This window comes from Hyperolius riggenbachi, chromosome 3 (assembly GCF_040937935.1).
Source record: "Hyperolius riggenbachi isolate aHypRig1 chromosome 3, aHypRig1.pri, whole genome shotgun sequence".
NCBI classification, from domain to species: Eukaryota; Metazoa; Chordata; class Amphibia; order Anura; family Hyperoliidae; genus Hyperolius; species Hyperolius riggenbachi.
Window position 1 is genome coordinate 242844733 of NC_090648.1, and position 19026 is coordinate 242863758.

Consider the following 19026-nt stretch of genomic DNA (forward strand, 5'->3'; position numbering starts at 1 on the left):
AGTGTAGTGATAGTAGTGAAGGGGTTAATCACTGAACAGCTAGGGTTTAGGCTGGGAGCCCTCTGATTGGCTCAATAAGGTCAGATGGGACTGGCCAGGGTTCCCCTCTGTGATTGGTTGCTAGGGCTTCTGCTGGCAACCCTCTGATTGGCTCCAGGACGTCATCTCCTTAGTTACAGTATCTCGGATCCGGATATCCATGGATATCTGCGTTATGCGGCCAAATATCCGCAGATAGCTAGACGGATTTTTTAAACAATCCAGAATCCGAATCGGATAGCGGAAAAAAGTTTGGATGTCTGGGTTACCCGGATATCAGGAATCCTGATGAGCAGCCCTGCCACTGAACACCACATGTGGCAATATTTACAATCTGCAGATCCACTCTAAAGGTTGGCTGTCTGGCTATTGTGCTTATCCTCTAAGAATGCAGACCAGCAGATCAGATGCCTTCACTGGTGGTATGTTTGCAGGAGCGTGTGAGAAGGAAAAAGAACAGTGTGACAGCCAGGCATCTGACAAGGAGTAAGGATGACGATCTCCATATTCCTTTCACTTTAGGCTTCCTTTCAATAAAATTCTTGTTTCTTCCCACTATGATAACATATCATCAAGAAAAAAAACTTGTATTATTTCAGACATCCAAGCATTACAGAATTAATTGGTTATAAATGTGGCACATTTATATGGTATGTTCTATAAAATATGCGTAACATTAAAGACACTAAACCTCTTTAAAAACTGGTCATGAGTACCGCAAAAGGCAGAGAGCCAAATCTTGTTATAAACTGGTATACATTTTCCTACGGTGCTTAACGTACAGAGTATGTAAAATATGCCTCTTTAAAAATATTTCACAATTAAATAACACAGATAAAAACATGGCATAGTTCTCTTGTGGAAAATGCGCTGCTGTGATGACATGTGACCGTTGCTGTGGGTGGTGAGAGGAATTAGAGACTAAGGTGTGTTGTTTTCACATAAAAAGCAGCAAGCCACAGATACAGGCTTCTATATATAGCATGTGGTGAAGGAAACTGCCACATATCTTCAGCTTCAGATGGGAACAGGTAATAGAGATGAGACCTCCTTTTGGTGGGTTCACTTTGTAGTTTTAACTGACAAAAGTAAAATGACAATGTGAATGAAAAAAAAAATAAAATGATGAGTTAGCTGAAACCTCAGCGACCCCCATTCTCAGGTGAAGTAACAGTAACATATGTGTCAAAAAGGGAAACAAAGAAAAAAAAAAAAAAAAAAGATTACATATTCATTGTACATTAAATGCATATAGAAAAGAACATATCATATATCTAGCTATTATAAAGAACAGTTATTTAAAAATAAACTCACCCATCACATTTATTCTCTCAATCCAGTACTGGAAAGCACCGAACCTCGAAGCAGTAAAAAAGGGTGCATGCGGCAAGTGGACTAATTGAGCACCACCATAGGCGCCAATTGAAAATAGCGGTATTAGGTGCCCTAGTGGAAAATTGGGTGCCTGGTAAATAGCGTTTGCTGATACAGCACCTGCTATATATCAAGCACTGCGGGCGCCCAAACGCTGATATCACGTCACACTGTGGCTAGTGGTGTTTTGTCGATAGGTAGGGTGTGTGTGTGTGTGTGGAGTTTAGGTTTAGGCATTAGGTAGGTAATGTGTGCGGGGGGGGGGGGGGGGGGGTGTAGGTCTAGGTATTAGGAAGGAACTGTGTGTGGGGGGTAGTTTAGGTTTAGGAATTAGGGAAGCAGTCAGCCTCATGTTTCCAGGTTAGTGGGTAGCACCTTGACTTGACAATTGTCCACGCTCGCACATGAGCAGTATGGAGGAGCCGCTCATCTTCGTTGCTTGGAGACCCAAGTTCTTGCAAAACCTTCAGAGGAGACCTTCATCCATCAGTGGAACGCGAGGGGTGGAGAGTCTAGGGACTGGAGAGATGATGAGAAACACAGAGCATGCACAGGATTTTGCCCAACAGACTTTTGCAGACCGCATACATCTTGTAAAAAATGCTATTCACGCAAACAAGGTGTTGCAACAAAAAGTGGGAGCAGATATCAAATACATGAAATAAGCAAGTGGTAGAAAATTCTGCAGTAAATAGGTCTTAAAATATGTGCTAAAAGGTTTGTTTTCATTAAAATGTCACAGTAAATTAATATATTCAGCTGTGAGATTTATGGCCATCAGTTTTATAACACTTTAATTCTGTAAAAAAAAAAATGGTGTCTCAGGGTTTAGTACTATCTAGTGGATTAGATAAAGGGTGATAGTATGATTTTTGTCTTACAGTTCTGAGCTCCGGCATCAGCTTACACAAGGCTAGAGGTAGATTTCCATGGAATTTGCATATTCTCACCATACTTTTGTCTCTTTCCTCCAGGTGTTGGTATTTCCTTGATATTCAAGAAATAAAATGCTGTTAAACAACCAAGTTCAAAGTTCTTCCTTGTATATATTTGTCTTTGGGACAAGAGATAAACGAGCATGCCTCAAATTCTCACAAAAAATTCCTTGACCGTTCTGGTACAGTATTTTGAAAATTCGATTAAAGTCATTGGGACTACTTTAAAGGTTAATATCAAAGCCCCTTTCAATGTTAGAACCCACAGATTTGCTAAGTATGTGTAGGAGAGCAGTGGCAACAAGGGAAAAAATGTTCCAAATGAGCTTGTGGTTTTACAGAAAATTGCAGTTAAAGTGGCAGCAGGCAAATAGAAATGTTGTGTGACAGACAGTGTACAAGAGGCAATGGAAACATTAGACCATGAAAGCAGGACCTGAGATTTAGAAATGGTGGTGCTACGTGTCAGCTCAACCCACTAACAGCTGTCTCTGTCATCAAAACAGCAAATGACTGCATTGTTAGCTAGTATGAACTGGATGGCATCTGGGATGAGTGCCACCCATAAAGGTATCTAAAAGTAGCACGGTGACATTAGGCTCATAGATGGAGCATGGGTAAGGAAGAGCAGTAGAATGGGCAGCACGGTAGCATAGTGGTTAGCGTTCTAACCTTGCAGCGTTTGGAGTATGTATGTTCTCCCCGCATCTACATGGGATTACTCCGGGCACCTTGGTTTCCTCCTACATCCCAAAAACTTACAGATAAATTAATTGGCTTCCTCCTAAACTGGCCCCAGACTACGATACATACATTACATGATACATACATAGACATATGACTATAGTTGGGATTAGATTGTGAGCCCCTCCAAGGGACATTTAAGGGATAAGACAATATACTCTTTACAGCGCTGCGAAAGATGTTGCCACGATATAAAATACTAAATAATAAAAGATAATATTAGCAGCGTGTGGCCTCTGGTCAGCTATCTCCAGGGAAATTGCATTGCTAACTGGCGGCATGAGTTGAGTAGAATGTATCAACACAATGCCACCCAGAAGTGTACATGCGAACGGCATCATTGGAGTACTGAAAGGCGGCAGTAGCAGGAGGAAAGCAGCCCTGAGATGGAGCGTTGACCACATTTATAACTGACAGAATGAGCTGGGTGGAGTGCATCAGCAATGCCACTCAGAAGTGTACATACAAGTTGCATCAATGGGGTATTGTAAATGGAGTACAATTTATTTTCAACACCTGTCAGGTGAGATCACTGCTGGTGCAATGCTATACAACACATCAGTGTCTTAAACAGTGAAAGAAAATAATTTCCAATATTTTTCAAACCCCTGTCTGCTGAGATCACTGCTGGTGCAACGCTTTATAACACATCAGTATCTTAAAACAGTAAAATAAATGTATTTTTTTTTTTTGCTACTCTGCCTGGTACAAGCAGTGCAAGTGCAACACAATCCAACACATCAGTGTCTTCAATGGTGAAATAAATGTACAAATTTTTTTTACGACACCTTTCAACACTTATCGTCACCACTAAGAGTAGGGAACTCCGACTGTACTAGCTTCAACACTGTGCACAACTTGGGTGTACTGGTTTATGGGGAATTAAACTTCAGGAATCAAATTTCAGCTGTTGTGAAACATGCCTTTTTTCACCTAAAGAATATTGCAAAACCTAATTCCTTCAGAGGATCTTCCAATCCTAGTTCATGCCTTCATCACATTGTGGCTTGATTACTACAATGCCCTCTATGCAGGTCTTTCAAATAAACACCTACACCATCTGCAGCTAGTACAGAATGCTGCCGCAAGACTGTTAACGAGCTGACTCTTTCAGTGCCACTTAACACCAATCGTTTGCGCACTCCACTGGCTACCCATAAAATGTAGAATCCTCTTCAAAAGTGGCTTGCTAACATTCAAATCTTTCCAATACCTAAGTTCCAGATCCATGAAGAATTTGTTACAACTATGTCACACCTTCCACAACCTCAGATCAACAGGATCTAATAACTTGATCACCCCCAGAGTCCAACTAAAAGCCTTATTGCTGGGAACACACGTTTCGTTTTTGCCTTCAAATGATAAATTCCCCCCAAAAAGATAAGAAAAATGAGCGGAAGATAAGAGAATCAAGCTGAGAATCGAATGGTTAATAGATTGCGCGGAGAATCGACCGCAAAAAAACGTATCGTGTGTTCTCAGCATTAGGAGCCAGAGCCTTCTGTCGTGATGACCCTACCTTTGGAATGCCTTGCCACATCCAGTCAAGACAGATTAAACCATGGAGGTGTTCATATCAAATTCAAAACTGAAGAGCCACCTGTTTATTCGGACATTCATGATCACATAACATTTATTTGCCTGTAACACATCCCTATGTACTGATCTGTGACTTATGCGCTTTGGGTCCTATGGGAGTAGAGCACTTTACAAAAGTTTGGTTACTGTTGTTGTTGTGTGATCAGTGCTGCTGTGATGATGTACAACATGCCAGTGTCTTAAACACTTCATTAAATGAATGTACAATATTTTTTCCAATACCTGTCAATGGTCTAATGTTTGTGATGCTAAGTTAACCTGTAGAACAATAAAAGCCTCAATATTTAACAGTCAGCCTGAGTCAAAATATTTAAACTGAATGAAATGAAGGTCATTCTTATTGGGGTGGGCAATAGGCACAGTATAACCCAACTCAGGGGCGTAACTAGAAATCACTGGGCCCCCCAGCAAAACTTTGGATGGGTTCCCCCCCCCCCCCCGCTTTCTGCACAAGTAATCTAATGCTGGATACACACGGTGCATTCCCGCACTCGATGCGCCACTCGATTTCCGGACGCTCGATTATTTCCGAGCATTTCCGAGTGCATTTCGATGATTGTTAGGTTGAGTCACATGTAAAGTATGCCTAATCGACCTAACGATCCATCGAAACGCGAATCGGAAATGTTGGAAACAATCGAGTCGCCCCGAATCGAGCGGCGCATCAAGTGCGGGAACGCACCGTGTGTATCCAGCATAAGAACCAATGTTATTCAATTAGCTAGTGCACACTTGAATGTGTTTTACGCATTCAGATAAAAACTGACAGCAGTGAAGCATTACATGCACTTTCCCTATCAATTACATTAGCTTCTGTGATAAAATGTGCATGTTTTCACAAATACAGACACACATGGTGCGCAGAAAATGCATACAGAAAAACCAACAGACGAGCGTGCTCCCAGCCACAGCTTATTACACTCAGAGTGAGTTCACTCTGATGAAGCAGAACTTGCTCTGAAGACTTCTCCAGCATCACTACAGTACACAGCACTTGGGGAGGGGTAAAAAGGTTGGGGGCTAGGCGTTGTACACAAGACCCTGTTGAACACTGAATAGGGACGGTCTACAAATCTTTGTCTGCAATACTTAGTATGATTCCTTATCAGTGTCTGAGCAGATGCAGTCATTAGAACAATTGTGCAGAGAGCAGAAAGTTTTCTCCCTACGTGCCCTATGTTGTCATTTTCTCAGGACAAGGAAAACAAATTTCTCCCCTCATGGGGCCCCATGTGGCTTCTGGACCCCGCTGCAGCTGCATCCCTTGCAGGGTCTAATGTTATGCCCCTGACCCAACTGATATACGTTGGACTTGTATGTTAGTAAATATTTTCTAAAGCAGTGTACCATAACTTCAAGGAATAACAGTTTTCTATGTTGGTAGTATAATGTCGCTAGTTAAGGGACAATGTGACCCTGTAGTAATACAGTGCCTAACCAATTTGAGCACACACTAATACTAAGCATTGCAGCACTCAAGAAATACAATAGCTGACAGTTCTTCTCACAGTACTAGGTACAGTATACAGCTAGCAAACAAGCAGGATTGCAAGTTACTCTGCTGTAATTTGTATTGTAACTAAGCACACACAGTCCTAAACTATGTAAATCTGAACTGAATGAATCCTAAAGATGACAGATCTCATCACAGTATTAGGTGCAGTGTACAGCTAGCGAACAAGCTGCAGAACTACAGGTTCCTTGCTGTAATGTGTAACTAAGCACACACAGTTCTTATAAACGCTATAAATGACACTTGTAAGTTGGTAAAATAGACATAACTACCAGCTATCACTAGCTGAAACATACACTTCTAACCCTGTATCTGTCTCGCTAACTTCTATCACTCAGACGATGCAAGATGTAGTGAAAAAACCCTCCCTCTACATTTTTATATCTGCATACCTCCCAACTTTTGGAGCCAGGAAAAAGGGACACAGACACGCCCCTGCCACATCTTTAACCACGCCCCCATTTCTCAAAACCACGTCCCTCCCTTATACAGTTTCCCCCTCCATCCTATGCAGAGATTGGCGCATGGAGCGATATTAGGCAAGCTATTTAAAGAATAATCACAGCACACATGTCATAAAGGATATAAATTACAGTAAACAGCTCTACATGAAGAGTTATGAATATATTAAATAAGAAAATAAAGACTGAAATGTGCAAAATATGAAATTCTTTATTTCTGGCAAAAAACTTCACATATCAGAAATGTTAACACAGTGGCTACAAGTTCATAACTCTAGTCCCAGGACTATAAATGCATGAAATCACACAGCTATCCCTAATTAATGATCTTGTATCACAATATGGGTTATTAATAAAAGCAATAGCACAGAGGAATGCAACCAATAGGATTGATCCATACAGGATTTCTAGCACTTCACAAGCATAGTGAAAGACAAGATATCCACCTCACTATTCAGATGCTCTGTAACCAGATAGCCAGGGTAGAGATCGCTATCTCTCACTCTCTATCAACTTCAAAGAAATTCCTTGCTGAGCCTGGCGTTTTATGTTATTGTGCTGCTGATGAAGTTCAGTGTGAGGCAAAGCTGCAGAGTGTGATATGATGCATGTATTTTAGTGTTCTCTGCAAAGACTCTGGGCAGTGAAACAGTTAACTGCAAACTCTCCTGCTCTGTGAAGAGGCCCGGACATTTGACCTATGTCCCGTGATCCCGTGAGAGAGGCTGCAAATCGTTAGTGCCACGGCGAAACCGTGACACTTGGCCGGTCTGTATCTGCCTCTGGTGGGATCTGTTCTCATTGGTAGAGAGGTCGCGAACTGTTCGCCGGCGAACGGTTCCAGGCGAACTTCGGGGGTTCGCGTTCGCCTACCAAACGCGAACGTTCCCGGAAGTTCGATTCGCCCTATAAAGCTCTATTGAGCAAAACTTTGACTCTTTATATTACAGCCAGCAGACACATTATTGCCATACACACTGCTCTCATTTTGAGCATAAATGGATTGAGCATAAATGGTACATGCTAGGCTGGCTTCAGCATGTAGTGTTGGTGAGAGAGAGAGAAAGAGAGAGATGAATCTACCTGGCTATCTGGGGTTCTCTTTGGACAACTGTTGAACACAAAATACAAGGCCATGTCTGGCTACATGTCTGTAAGCAGTGGCTGCATGGTGTAATGGTGAATGGCTCTGCCTCTGACACAGGAGACCAGAGTTCGAATCTCATCTCTGTCTGTTCAGTAAGCCAGCACCTATTCAGTAGGAGACCTTAGGCAAGTCTTCCTAACACTGCTATCTTGTCTAATTTTTCTCGTGACAACTGTTGAACACAAAATACAAGGCCATGTCTGGCTACATGTTGGTAAGCAGTGGCTGCATGGTGTAATGGTGAATGGCTCTGCCTCTGACACAGGAGACCAGAGTTCGAATCTCATCTCTGTCTGTTCAGTAAGCCAGCACCTATTCAGTAGGAGACCTTAGGCAAGTCTTCCTAACACTGCTATCTTGTCTAATTTTTCTCGTGACAACTGTTGAACACAAAATACAAGGCCATGTCTGGCTACATGTCTGTAAGCAGTGGCTGCATGGTGTAATGGTGAATGGCTCTGCCTCTGACACAGGAGACCAGAGTTCGAATCTTGTCTCTGTCTGTTCAGTAAGCCAGCACCTATTCAGTAGGAGACATTAGGCAAGTCTTCCTAACACTGCTATCTTGTCTAATTTTTCTCGTGACAACTGTTGAACACAAAATACAAGGCCATGTCTGGCTACATGTCGGTAAGCAGTGGCTGCATGGTGTAATGGTGAATGGCTCTGCCTCTGACACAGGAGACCAGAGTTCGAATCTTGTCTCTGTCTGTTCAGTAAGCCAGCACCTATTCAGTAGGAGACCTTAGGCAAGTCTTCCTAACACTGCTATTTTGTCTAATTTTTCTCGTGACAACTGTTGAACACAAAATACAAGGCCATGTCTGGCTACATATCTGTGCTACTGCCTATAGAGTGTGCCCTAGTGGCTGCAGCTCTGGTGCTTTGAGTCTGCCAGGAGAAAAGTGTGATATAAATGTTATTTGTCTTGTCTAATTTTTCTCTTGCATTAAGCATAAATGGTACATGCTAGGCTACTTTCAGCTAGTAGTGTTGGTGGTACAATGAATATGTTAGTTGCCTACCATACACTGAGGCCTGGGTTCAAATCCCTATCATGGTATATAAGCTGGTTTTTGAAATACTGGAATTCCCTGGCAGATGAGACCCTCCTCCCTCCGGTAGAAGGGAGGTGGGAGGAAGCAGGTCTGGGTGAAACCTAGATGTTAGCCTGGGACATTTGATGTGTATTTCACTCAATCATGTCTGCCTCCAGGTATTAGAGCCTTTGAAACATGTTTTCCATCATTTTTCTAGGTGTCAGAATTTTTTCTTTTTTACAAAGTTCGCCTCCCCATTGAAGTGTATTGCGGTTCGCGAACTTTTTCGCGAACCAAACCTTTCGCGGAGGTTCGCGAACAGAGTTTGAGAACCGAAAACCTGTTCGCGAACCGAAAATCTGAGGTTCGCGACATCTCTACTCATTGGCTGCTGGGCCATCCTGTGAGCAAATGATTTGCTCAGTAGACAAACATGCTTCCTGATGAAATTTTGGCGGCATACCACCTCCAAGCTTTGCCTGCGTTCGTTCGGGATAAAAAAGCAACCAAATGGTGAATCCCTTTGGTAATTGAGAAAGGCTGCAAGATCGAACTTTGTATTTTCATTTGCTCATGCCTAGTTGGGACATCAGACTACCATCTCAGTGATAAATGGAAGGGAGTTTTAACTGCCACACCAACTTCAATGTGCAGATATCAAATAACAGTCATCTTAAGTGTATAGATGTCTTAAGAAAAAAGGAATATATATTTGAACAATATGTGGTGTTTATTTATTTTATGAATCTGTGTGGTCTAAAAAGAAAATTTCCATCACTGGTGTAAGATTCACTTTTACTATATATATATTTCTCTGATACAAGGATGACAAGCCTGTGTTAAAGCAAACAGCAATGTTTCTTGCATGACTCCAGCTAATTGCAGGTAGCTGGTTCAGAATATAAGCAGGAAGTTGTGGCAAGGCCCAGACGCTAGAAAAGCTGCTGGAACTAATACGTTGTGGTTTTGAGGATAGGTAGCATTTTTTGTAATGATGTGAACATTTACAAGTATGTTCAAAACATGTTTAAATACTGCTGATTTGTGCATTTGTACGGGCACGTAAGAGGGAGAGAGAGGGGGAATGCATCAAAGATTACTTATTTTTTTCAAATTCAATGCTCCAAATCATATTTAATACAGTTTTCTACTGATGTACGTTTTGCATTTTTAATTCACCATCTTGAAGACATGTACTACTACTAGTAATCAGCAGTTTACCTATAGAGAAAAATAAGTGTTTTTTTTATGTTATAAAGCTTTACCCAGATGACCAAGAGCTTTGCTTTTCATTATTTTTATTTTTAATTTTTACAGTCCTCCACTAGGATCCTCTGGTTTGAAATGTAAAGTGAAGGCATGACACAGGCAATGTAACCTAACAGATGTTATCAAATTCTACATTTGTTCTGCAAATTAGTTCATGTTAAGTGTACCAAGCCTTACACGAATACCTAACACGTTGGGGTCAATTCATCAAGGGCACTCTGGTCAAAAAAAAAAAAAAAAAATTAGGTTTGTAAAATATCACATCCGGTTATAAGGATCCCTCCTGTCGCATGCCCTGTTGGTTGCAGTGGAGCTGCAACCGAGCAGTTTTGATTTCTCTGCCTGCATTTGGTTGCTTAGTTTTGATTGCATTCGCAATGAGTCTCATTGCCATCTGCATACCGGCACCCCTTTATCTGTGTATGCAAGCTAACTAGAGGGAGCTGTTCTTTGTACCAGTATATAGATATGCAAATCTAAAGGGGTACAAAAAAGCTTTTTTAAATGTCTCCTTATTCTGCTCTAAATTCCCACCCATTACTGCATTGGATCAAATGAGGTGAGAAGCAGGGCTATGTGGCTCTCCCTATTGGCTGTCTGCTACATTTGTGAACTTCATTGCATTGAGATTATAAGTTACCGACTGGTCAGTCAGAGCTGAAGATAAATATTGAACACTTTTACTGGATTTACCCCGAATAATTTAATCTTTGTGAATTGAAATTTACTGACGCGTATTAAGGCATTTACCGCACAAGTAGGTAATTTACCTCACTAGTCGGTAATTTTACTTTTCAGAATGGTAATAGGTTAAGTGAATTTTGCATTTGGCAAGATGATCAGAAAAATCTGCTGTTTTCTGCATTACCAAATGTGGTAATGCTAATGCTACGTACACACATACGACAACGATCGTTCGTATCACACGACGAACGATGGTTTAATAAGACATAATTAAACGGTCGTTGAAAGAAGGTTTACACGGGAACAACGATAAGATCGTTTGAAAACGAACAATACGGAAATGACGTACGAATTTACATATTGTGAATGATCTCATCATTATTCAGAACGGAACACACGTTTAAATGAATGGCCTGTAGATTGAAGGAAGTAACATAATTAAAACGAGCGTTCCATACTGTACACTACAAATTTGCATACTGTACCAACTTGTAAGTTTAATGTCATTTTTATTCAGCACTAACTAAACTTTAAATATCCTATCCTGTTACAATTACAATCATTGTTTAATGTGACACATTATATAACATAGGACACAATCATTGAACAAATGTTCCATCACGGCAAGTACAGTCATATAGATTTGAAGCGGTGTGCGCATGTCCAGCCTAGTACGAACGACTGTTTGCTAATGATGTACTATTTTTTCAAACAATCGTCGTTTAGAAAAATCCGCCACGGCCGAACTTTCGTTTACAACGATCTAGCTCGGGCAACGTTGGAGTTAATTGTCGTTGGCTTCTTTTTTGTAACGATAGTCGTTTGAAATGATCGGGGAACGATCGTTTCAAACGACTATAGTCGCACGTGTGTACACACCATTAGTGTATTGAAGCCATTACATAATTTGCGAACTTGTGTTAGATATGCAACACCTATGTTTCATGTGTAACATCAGTTATGCAAGTTACACAGGGTTTGATGCACCAAAGTGCGGTAACATTGCTGTGCAGAGACAGTGCATCACAATATTACCATGTCTACCAGCAGCATTGTATCGCAATTACGCCATTAGTGTGACCCGTGGTACTAGAGTAGCATGAGCATTGCTACAGTAACACACATTACAAATAGTATTGATCCTTAGAAATGCATGAACAACACTCATGCTACTCACTAATAGCGCAACTTGCGATACACTGCTGCCGGTAGTAACAGTAATATTGCTGTGCACTATCTGTGCACATCGCACAGCAATATCACCACACTTTAGTGCATCAATCCTATAATGAGTTAAAAAATGTACGTATAGCACAATAAATTATGTGCGCTACCTCTACAGGGTTTTAGTGAATAGCACTGTTACTGTCCTTAAAATAAACCAGCGACGATGCACCCTCATGTATTTTACCATATATATATCAGTGGGAACATTAGAGAAAACACCTACCCTGCTCTCTGTTTCATTCTTCACTGCTCAGCCTGCTTCTAATCAGCCCTGATAAAGTCCCCGACTGAGCATTCAGTCTGGCTTTGCTCAGGAATCATTATAGCTGAGTCTGTCTTCTCTGATGCCTTTTCAAGCCCAAGCCTGCCCCCTTCTGGCTCTGCTATAATGACTCAGCTATAATGATTCCTAAGCAAAGCCAGACTGAATGCTTTGCTCACTTTAAAGATTATGGTGCTTCCTATGAATTGTTATTTTTAAAGTGTGTGGGGAGGCCCAGTGTGAAACTTGCACTTGAGTCATATGGATTGATTCACAATATGTCGCTAAATTTACTGATATAGATGCCATTTGATTAGTTTGTAGTATGACTAGTATGACTAGTTTCCTCATACCTGACGAAACTAGTAGGGCGGAGCTTAACCACGGAAGGAGACGCTGGACCTCAAGGCTGTTTTATTGATATGCGCATTTTATCTTGGATTTTGTAAGTGTGATTTTAAAGCTTGTTTTACTGGAATAAAATGGTGTTACACCATAGAATCGTTTTGTCTGAGTTTAAGGTGCTGACTGAGGGACGAGATTCTGGAGGGTACTTGCACGAGATTTAAAAACGCTGATGCTGGTCTTGTATGGTCAGCCATAACTGCTGGTAAGAGGCTAGTGTTCACATAGTGCATGCGGAAAAGTGGATGGCGGTGGGTCACAAGCGGTGTCAGTGTGGATAGTGAACACGTGGTGTTGTGCAGAGATAACCGGCAGGGCTTGTTTTTTTTTGCATGTACGTATGGGATGCCACTGAAGAAATAAGGAGGCTGGAGAAGTGACACTGGCCGGGCCAAATACGCTATATGCCAACTGTTGCAATTGGCATTGGAATTCGGTGAGCATAACGGTTGTCCCCACAAGGGAGTTTAACTGATGCCTTGTTAAAGATGTATTAATTTGGCTGGCTACAGTGGTGGATTGGCTACAGTGGTGCAGTGTGGATTGGGACTCTTGCACGAGGACTGTTTAAGGACTGTATATGTGATGTTAAAACTGTCTGTAGATTAAGTATCAAATTGCAGTGAATGTAATCTTGCCTGAGATTTGGATTTAATGTGGTGGAGGCCCTAACATCAGAGCCTTTGCTGGTGCTGGAAAGGATTTTAAAGAAAGATCTGTTGAGCGCTCATATCTTTTCACTGTAGGCATGCTAACACTTAGCACGCTTTAGTAAATCAAGCCCATAGTGTGGTGTTGATACTTTGATACAGATCGAATGACAAATGTCCAGGAACATTCATCAGTCTGAGTAGAGCCACCACTTTCATGAACGCAAACATTGGATACATTCCAAATAGGAGCTCCCCACTAATCATGGTAATGTATGCATGCTTTGCTATCTATTATGTAGTAGTTTTCTATATGACAAAGGAATATACCTGCTACAGTGGAGCTCTCATCTAGATTTCATTCAGTTCTTAAAATTTCAGACAACAGCCAGCTGTGATGTACTACCATCTGTAACTAAATTGAATAATAGTTGCTGCTAACATTATCTATTAAAAGTGATCCACTACAGCAACTTGTATCTTGATCTCATGTGCTAAAGTGGATAGCAGTTGCCTGCAACAGCATTAAAAGCAACTGTTTGGCTGGTACAGTACTAGGTCTCTCATCATGATATGGCCCTAACAGACTACTTCCAGCCTTCTCCAGTAAGGCTTGCTTCACACATAAATCTGCACATTTCTGGTCCAGTCCTGTCCTGTCCGTTTTGCATCAGTTTTTTTTTATCAGTTTTAAGTGACAATCAGAAACAGGGGCATAACTAAGGTCCCTGCAAGGGATGCAGCTGCAGGAGGCCTCAGAAGCCGCAGGAGGCCCCATGGGGGGAGAAGTTTTTTTCTGTCCTGAGAGACTGACAACTGAGGGCATGGAGAAAAAAAAAGTTTCTGCTCTCTGCACAATCGTTCTAATTACTGTATCTGCTCAGCCACTGATAAGGAATCGTACAAAGTTTTGCAGACAAAAATTTCTAGACAGTTCCTATTCAGTGTTCAGCAGGGTCTTGTGTACAGCACCCTACCCCCAGCCTCTCCACTCTCTCTCCAAGTGCTGTGTACTGTAGTGATGCTGGAGGAGTCTGCAGAGCCAGTTCTGCCCCCAGCCTTTCCACCCCTCCCCAAGTGCTGTGTACTGTAGTGATGCTGGAGGAGTCTGCAGAGCCAGTTCTGCCCCCAGCCTTTCCACCCCCTCCCCAAGTGCTGTGTACTGTAGTGATGCTGGAGGAGTCTGCAGAGCCAGTTCTGCCCCCAGCCTTTCCACCCCCTCCCCAAGTGCTGTGTACTGTAGTGATGTTGGAGAAGTCTGCAGAGCCAATTCTGCAGAGGAGGTCAGATTGAGTGTAATAAATAGCTTAGGCTGGGAGCAAAATTGTCTGAGTTTATTGTATGTGTTTTCTGCACACCAAGGGTTCGATTCCCAAAGCCCTGATAAGCTTAGCGTGCGGGTTAGCGGCTGTACTGGTTTGCACGTGTAATAGTAAAGGTTTGCATGCATTAACTTTCCCCGTTTACGCGCTAACCCATATTTTAGCGCGTGAACGGGAAAGTTAATGCGCGCAAACCTTTACTATTACACGCGCAAACCTGTACATACGCTAAGTTTATCACGGACGAGATAGTTTTTATCACGGCTTTATGAATCGAGCCTCATGTGTTTCTGTATGTGTGAATTGCACGTTTTATCACAGAAGCTCATGAAATCGATAGAGAAAATGTGTGCAGTGCCTGCATGTGGAAAACACATTCAAATGTGCACTAGCCAATTGAATAATATTAGTTCTCAGTTTACCTGTGCTGAAAGCGGGGGGTGGGGGATCTGGGGCATCCAAAGTCCTTGAGTCCGCAAGGAGAAAAGCGCAATATAAATGTTATTTGTCTTGTCTTGTCTTGTCAAAGCTTTGCAGGGGGGCCCAGCGATTTCTAGTTACGCCCATGATCAGAAATGCACACCTTTCATGTGTGAACACAGCCACAGAAGCACATACAAAACTGACAGGACAGGACCAGAAATGTACAGATTTATGTTTGAACACAATCATAGAAACACCTACAAAACTGATGTAAACTGTCAAAAACTGACATGACAGGACACCTTTTTATGTGTGAACCACACCTTAGAGCCCATTTACACTTAATGCATTTTGTTGCATTGCGTTGCATTGTGAACAAGCTTCAGTTTTTCAGCGTTTTAGTCCGAAAGAGGCCATGGGGAAACATGGACACTGGACTGCATATCAGTTGTCCTTTCAGTTACAACTCAAGACCTGCTTTGCCATTTTAGGTGTGCTCACACAAAGGATCTGGTGTTTTGAAGTATTTTTTATTACTTTTGTTTACTTCTACTAACCTGTTAACTACTCTGTATACTTTAAAGGGGAACTGAAGAGAGAGGTATATGGAGGCTGTCATGTTTATTTCCTTTTAATCAATACCAGTTGCCTGGCAGCCCTGCTGGTCTATTTCTCTGCAGTAGTATCTGATTAAAACCAGAAACAAGCATGCAGCTAGTCTTGTCAGATCAGACTTATAAGTCTGAAACACCTGATCTGCTGCATGCTTGTTCAGGGGCTATGGCTAATAGTATTAGAGGCAGAGGATCAGCAGGGCTGCCAGGCAACTGGTGTTGTCTAAAAGGAAATAAACATGACAGCCTCCATATACCTCTCTCTTCAGTTCCCCTTTAAAACTTAACATTTTATAATGTTTGGCCTTTTCAAAACGTCTTATGTGTGAACATGGTCTAGCTTTGATTTATTATTAGCCAACCTCTTGAAAGGACCTCTTTCGTGAAAATCTTAAATTTTAAAATACATGTTAATATATACAAATAAGAAGTACAGTATGTTTCTTTTGGAGTTAAATGAGCGATAAATTACTTTTCTCCTATGTTGCTGTCACTTACAGTAAGTAGTAGAAATCTGACATTACCGACAGATTTTGGACTAGCCCATCTTATCATAGGGGGTTCTTAGTGTTTTCTTTATTCATAAAAGCACTTAGTGAATGGCATCCAACTCCCAAAGAAGTGTACGGTTAGCAGGGAGGCTGTCCAGCATAATTGTATCATTTTTTTTCAGGGAATGTCTTTATAAAGAATAAAGGCCATGCTGAAAATCCCCCAGAGATGGACTAACCCAAAACCTGTCGGTAATGTCAGATTTCTACTAACTACTGTAAGTGACAGCAACATAGGAGAAAAGTCATTTATGGCTCATTTTACTCTGGAAGAAATTTACTTCTTATTTGTATGTGTTTTAAACGTTAAGATTTCCGTGACAGTTCTTCTTGAAGCAGCTGTACTGAGCCAATAGGGATTTTCAAAGCGAATACTGTATATTCTAAAAGCAGCATTTTACTGATATGGTATTACATACACAAAATTAGGATTATACAAGGAGCAAGCTATTTTCACTTAGTGGAGATCTTTCATTAGAAAGTTAGCTCTTTGGCTGACTCTGCTTACTACATTTCTTCCTGGAATGAGCACTATCTTAACTTTTGTGGCCAACTCCCACTACAAAAAGAAGCAGAAAAAGTTTTAAATGGAATTGGTAAATTACTTGAAAAAAAAGTAGTAATTCCGGTTTAGCCTTTTGCATACAGCATGAAAATCAACTGACACTACTGACATGTGCTTGACAGAATGTGTATTTCTGCGGCTTCATAGTTCAAACATGGCCTGTTTTGGTAACGCTGCATCAGCACTTGTCTTTCCAGTTTTTACATTCCTCTGCATGACCTTTTTCTATCCTTCACTTGTTTCTGTTTTACAGTTATGTTTTGAAATCTTGCATTCTATGCAAGCATGAACTTGAAAGTTCAACTTGAAAATGTACAGTCTCTTTATCCTATTTACTGGAATCAAAGATGTAAAGAGTAAATGGGTAATTAACTATGATAGCTGCTCAGGCTCCTCCATTGCATTTATGTGTACTTTTACAACAGGATATTTATACTATTAATGCTACCTAAGAGACCCTTAAACAACCTTGTTATATAAAGACTAAATCTACACATACACTTTAGAGGTCACTGGCTTCTTTATGATTCCAATTTATAGTTCCAATTTAGCAGCCCAGGGAGTAAGCATGTGTCCAGGGTCTGCCCGTTTCTGGTGGTTGAACATTTTATGCTCGTAATTGAGTGGATTGGATTCGAAATTACAGATTAGACACAAAGCCGTTGCTGGGGTTAGTGTCTCCTGGTGATGTAACCGATGGTGTCACAGCTCCACCCACCCACCCTGCAGTAGCAGCAGAGCATCATACATTATCTGCTTCCAGCAGCAGGAAAGGTCCTCCTCATTCCTCTCTTCAGTGTAGCCACGCCATGCACCCTATCACCTTGCATGGCAAATTGACAGGCGGAGATGGGAGCCACAAGGGGATAGCCTGCACAGTGTGGAGCTGCACGGAGCAGGACTGAGGAGGACCTGTCTCACTGCTGGAAGCAGGTAAGGCATAAGTATAACACTCAGCTGCTCAATATTGGGGAGGGAAGGATTGGGCATTTTAAAGTAACCTAATACTGTATTGCTCGGTATGTGTTTGTAGTGGTGGTGGTTGGAAAGGGTATAGGGTGCTGTCAGGGTTTTACTGGTGGGTCCTGGCCAACAGACTTTTTGGTGGGCAGGAAAAACTAAAGCTATACCCTGCTCCCCTCACAAAATTAGAGTAGCCTTTAAACAATGCCCTATCTTTCCTTGTAGCCTGTTTATGTCCTCAGTCCCCCTCTATGTGGTATTAGGAAGACAACCTTTGCGTAATCCCCTCCACCAAACACATACCATTCCACGCTATCTATCTATCACGCTGGTGGTGATGTACAATATACACACAGTAAGAGTGGTCCGGACTGGTCCGTAGTCAAACACAGAGTCAGAGGTATTAAGGTACAGAGTAGCAAGATGTAAACGTAGTCAGTAACTTAGCAGGGTCATACACAGGTCAGATGTCAGTCGTGTTATAAGGAACAGGCAATAAACGTAGTCGGGGGACAGGCTGAGTCATAAACGGGTATCAGATCGCTAAGGTACAAAGGACTAGACAGAGGCGAGGTCAGGAGGCAGGCAAAAGTCGGTACACAAATAATAATAGACCCTACCCTGACGTCGGTATCTAATCCGCCTGTCAACCTTTATGGCTAGAGAGATTGCATCCTCTAGATTCCTAGGCTCAGGATGGCTGACCAATGCATCATTAACTGAATTGGCTAACCCGAAAAGGAATGGGTCCAAGAGTGCTGCCCCACCCTCTTTCACTGATACAGACCACTTCCTAAATTCAGCTGCATATTCCTCAACTGTACATTTACCCTGCCGTAAATCCCGTAATTTGTGAGAGGCTGTAGCTGAAACATCAGGATCATCATATATAATTGCCATGGTCTCAAAAAAAAATTTCCACTGAGGATAAGGCTTCATTATCTGGACCCAAACCATAGGCCCAGGTCTGAGCATCACCCTGCAACAAAGTCTTAATCAATGTAATCTTCTGGGACTCGGTTCCCGAAGATCTGTCCCTGACCTCAAAATAAGACATACATCTACTACAAAAGTTACTGAAATCAGTGCGTACCCCTGAAAATTTCTCTAGTAACAGCATTTTAGGTTCAATAATAGGTTGTATAGGAGCATTAGGCTGCGAGTTATTAGTGTTAACGGAGGCACTCAACTGAGCAAGAGAGTTGGTTAACTGGGTCAACTGAGTTTGCTGAGTTGCCA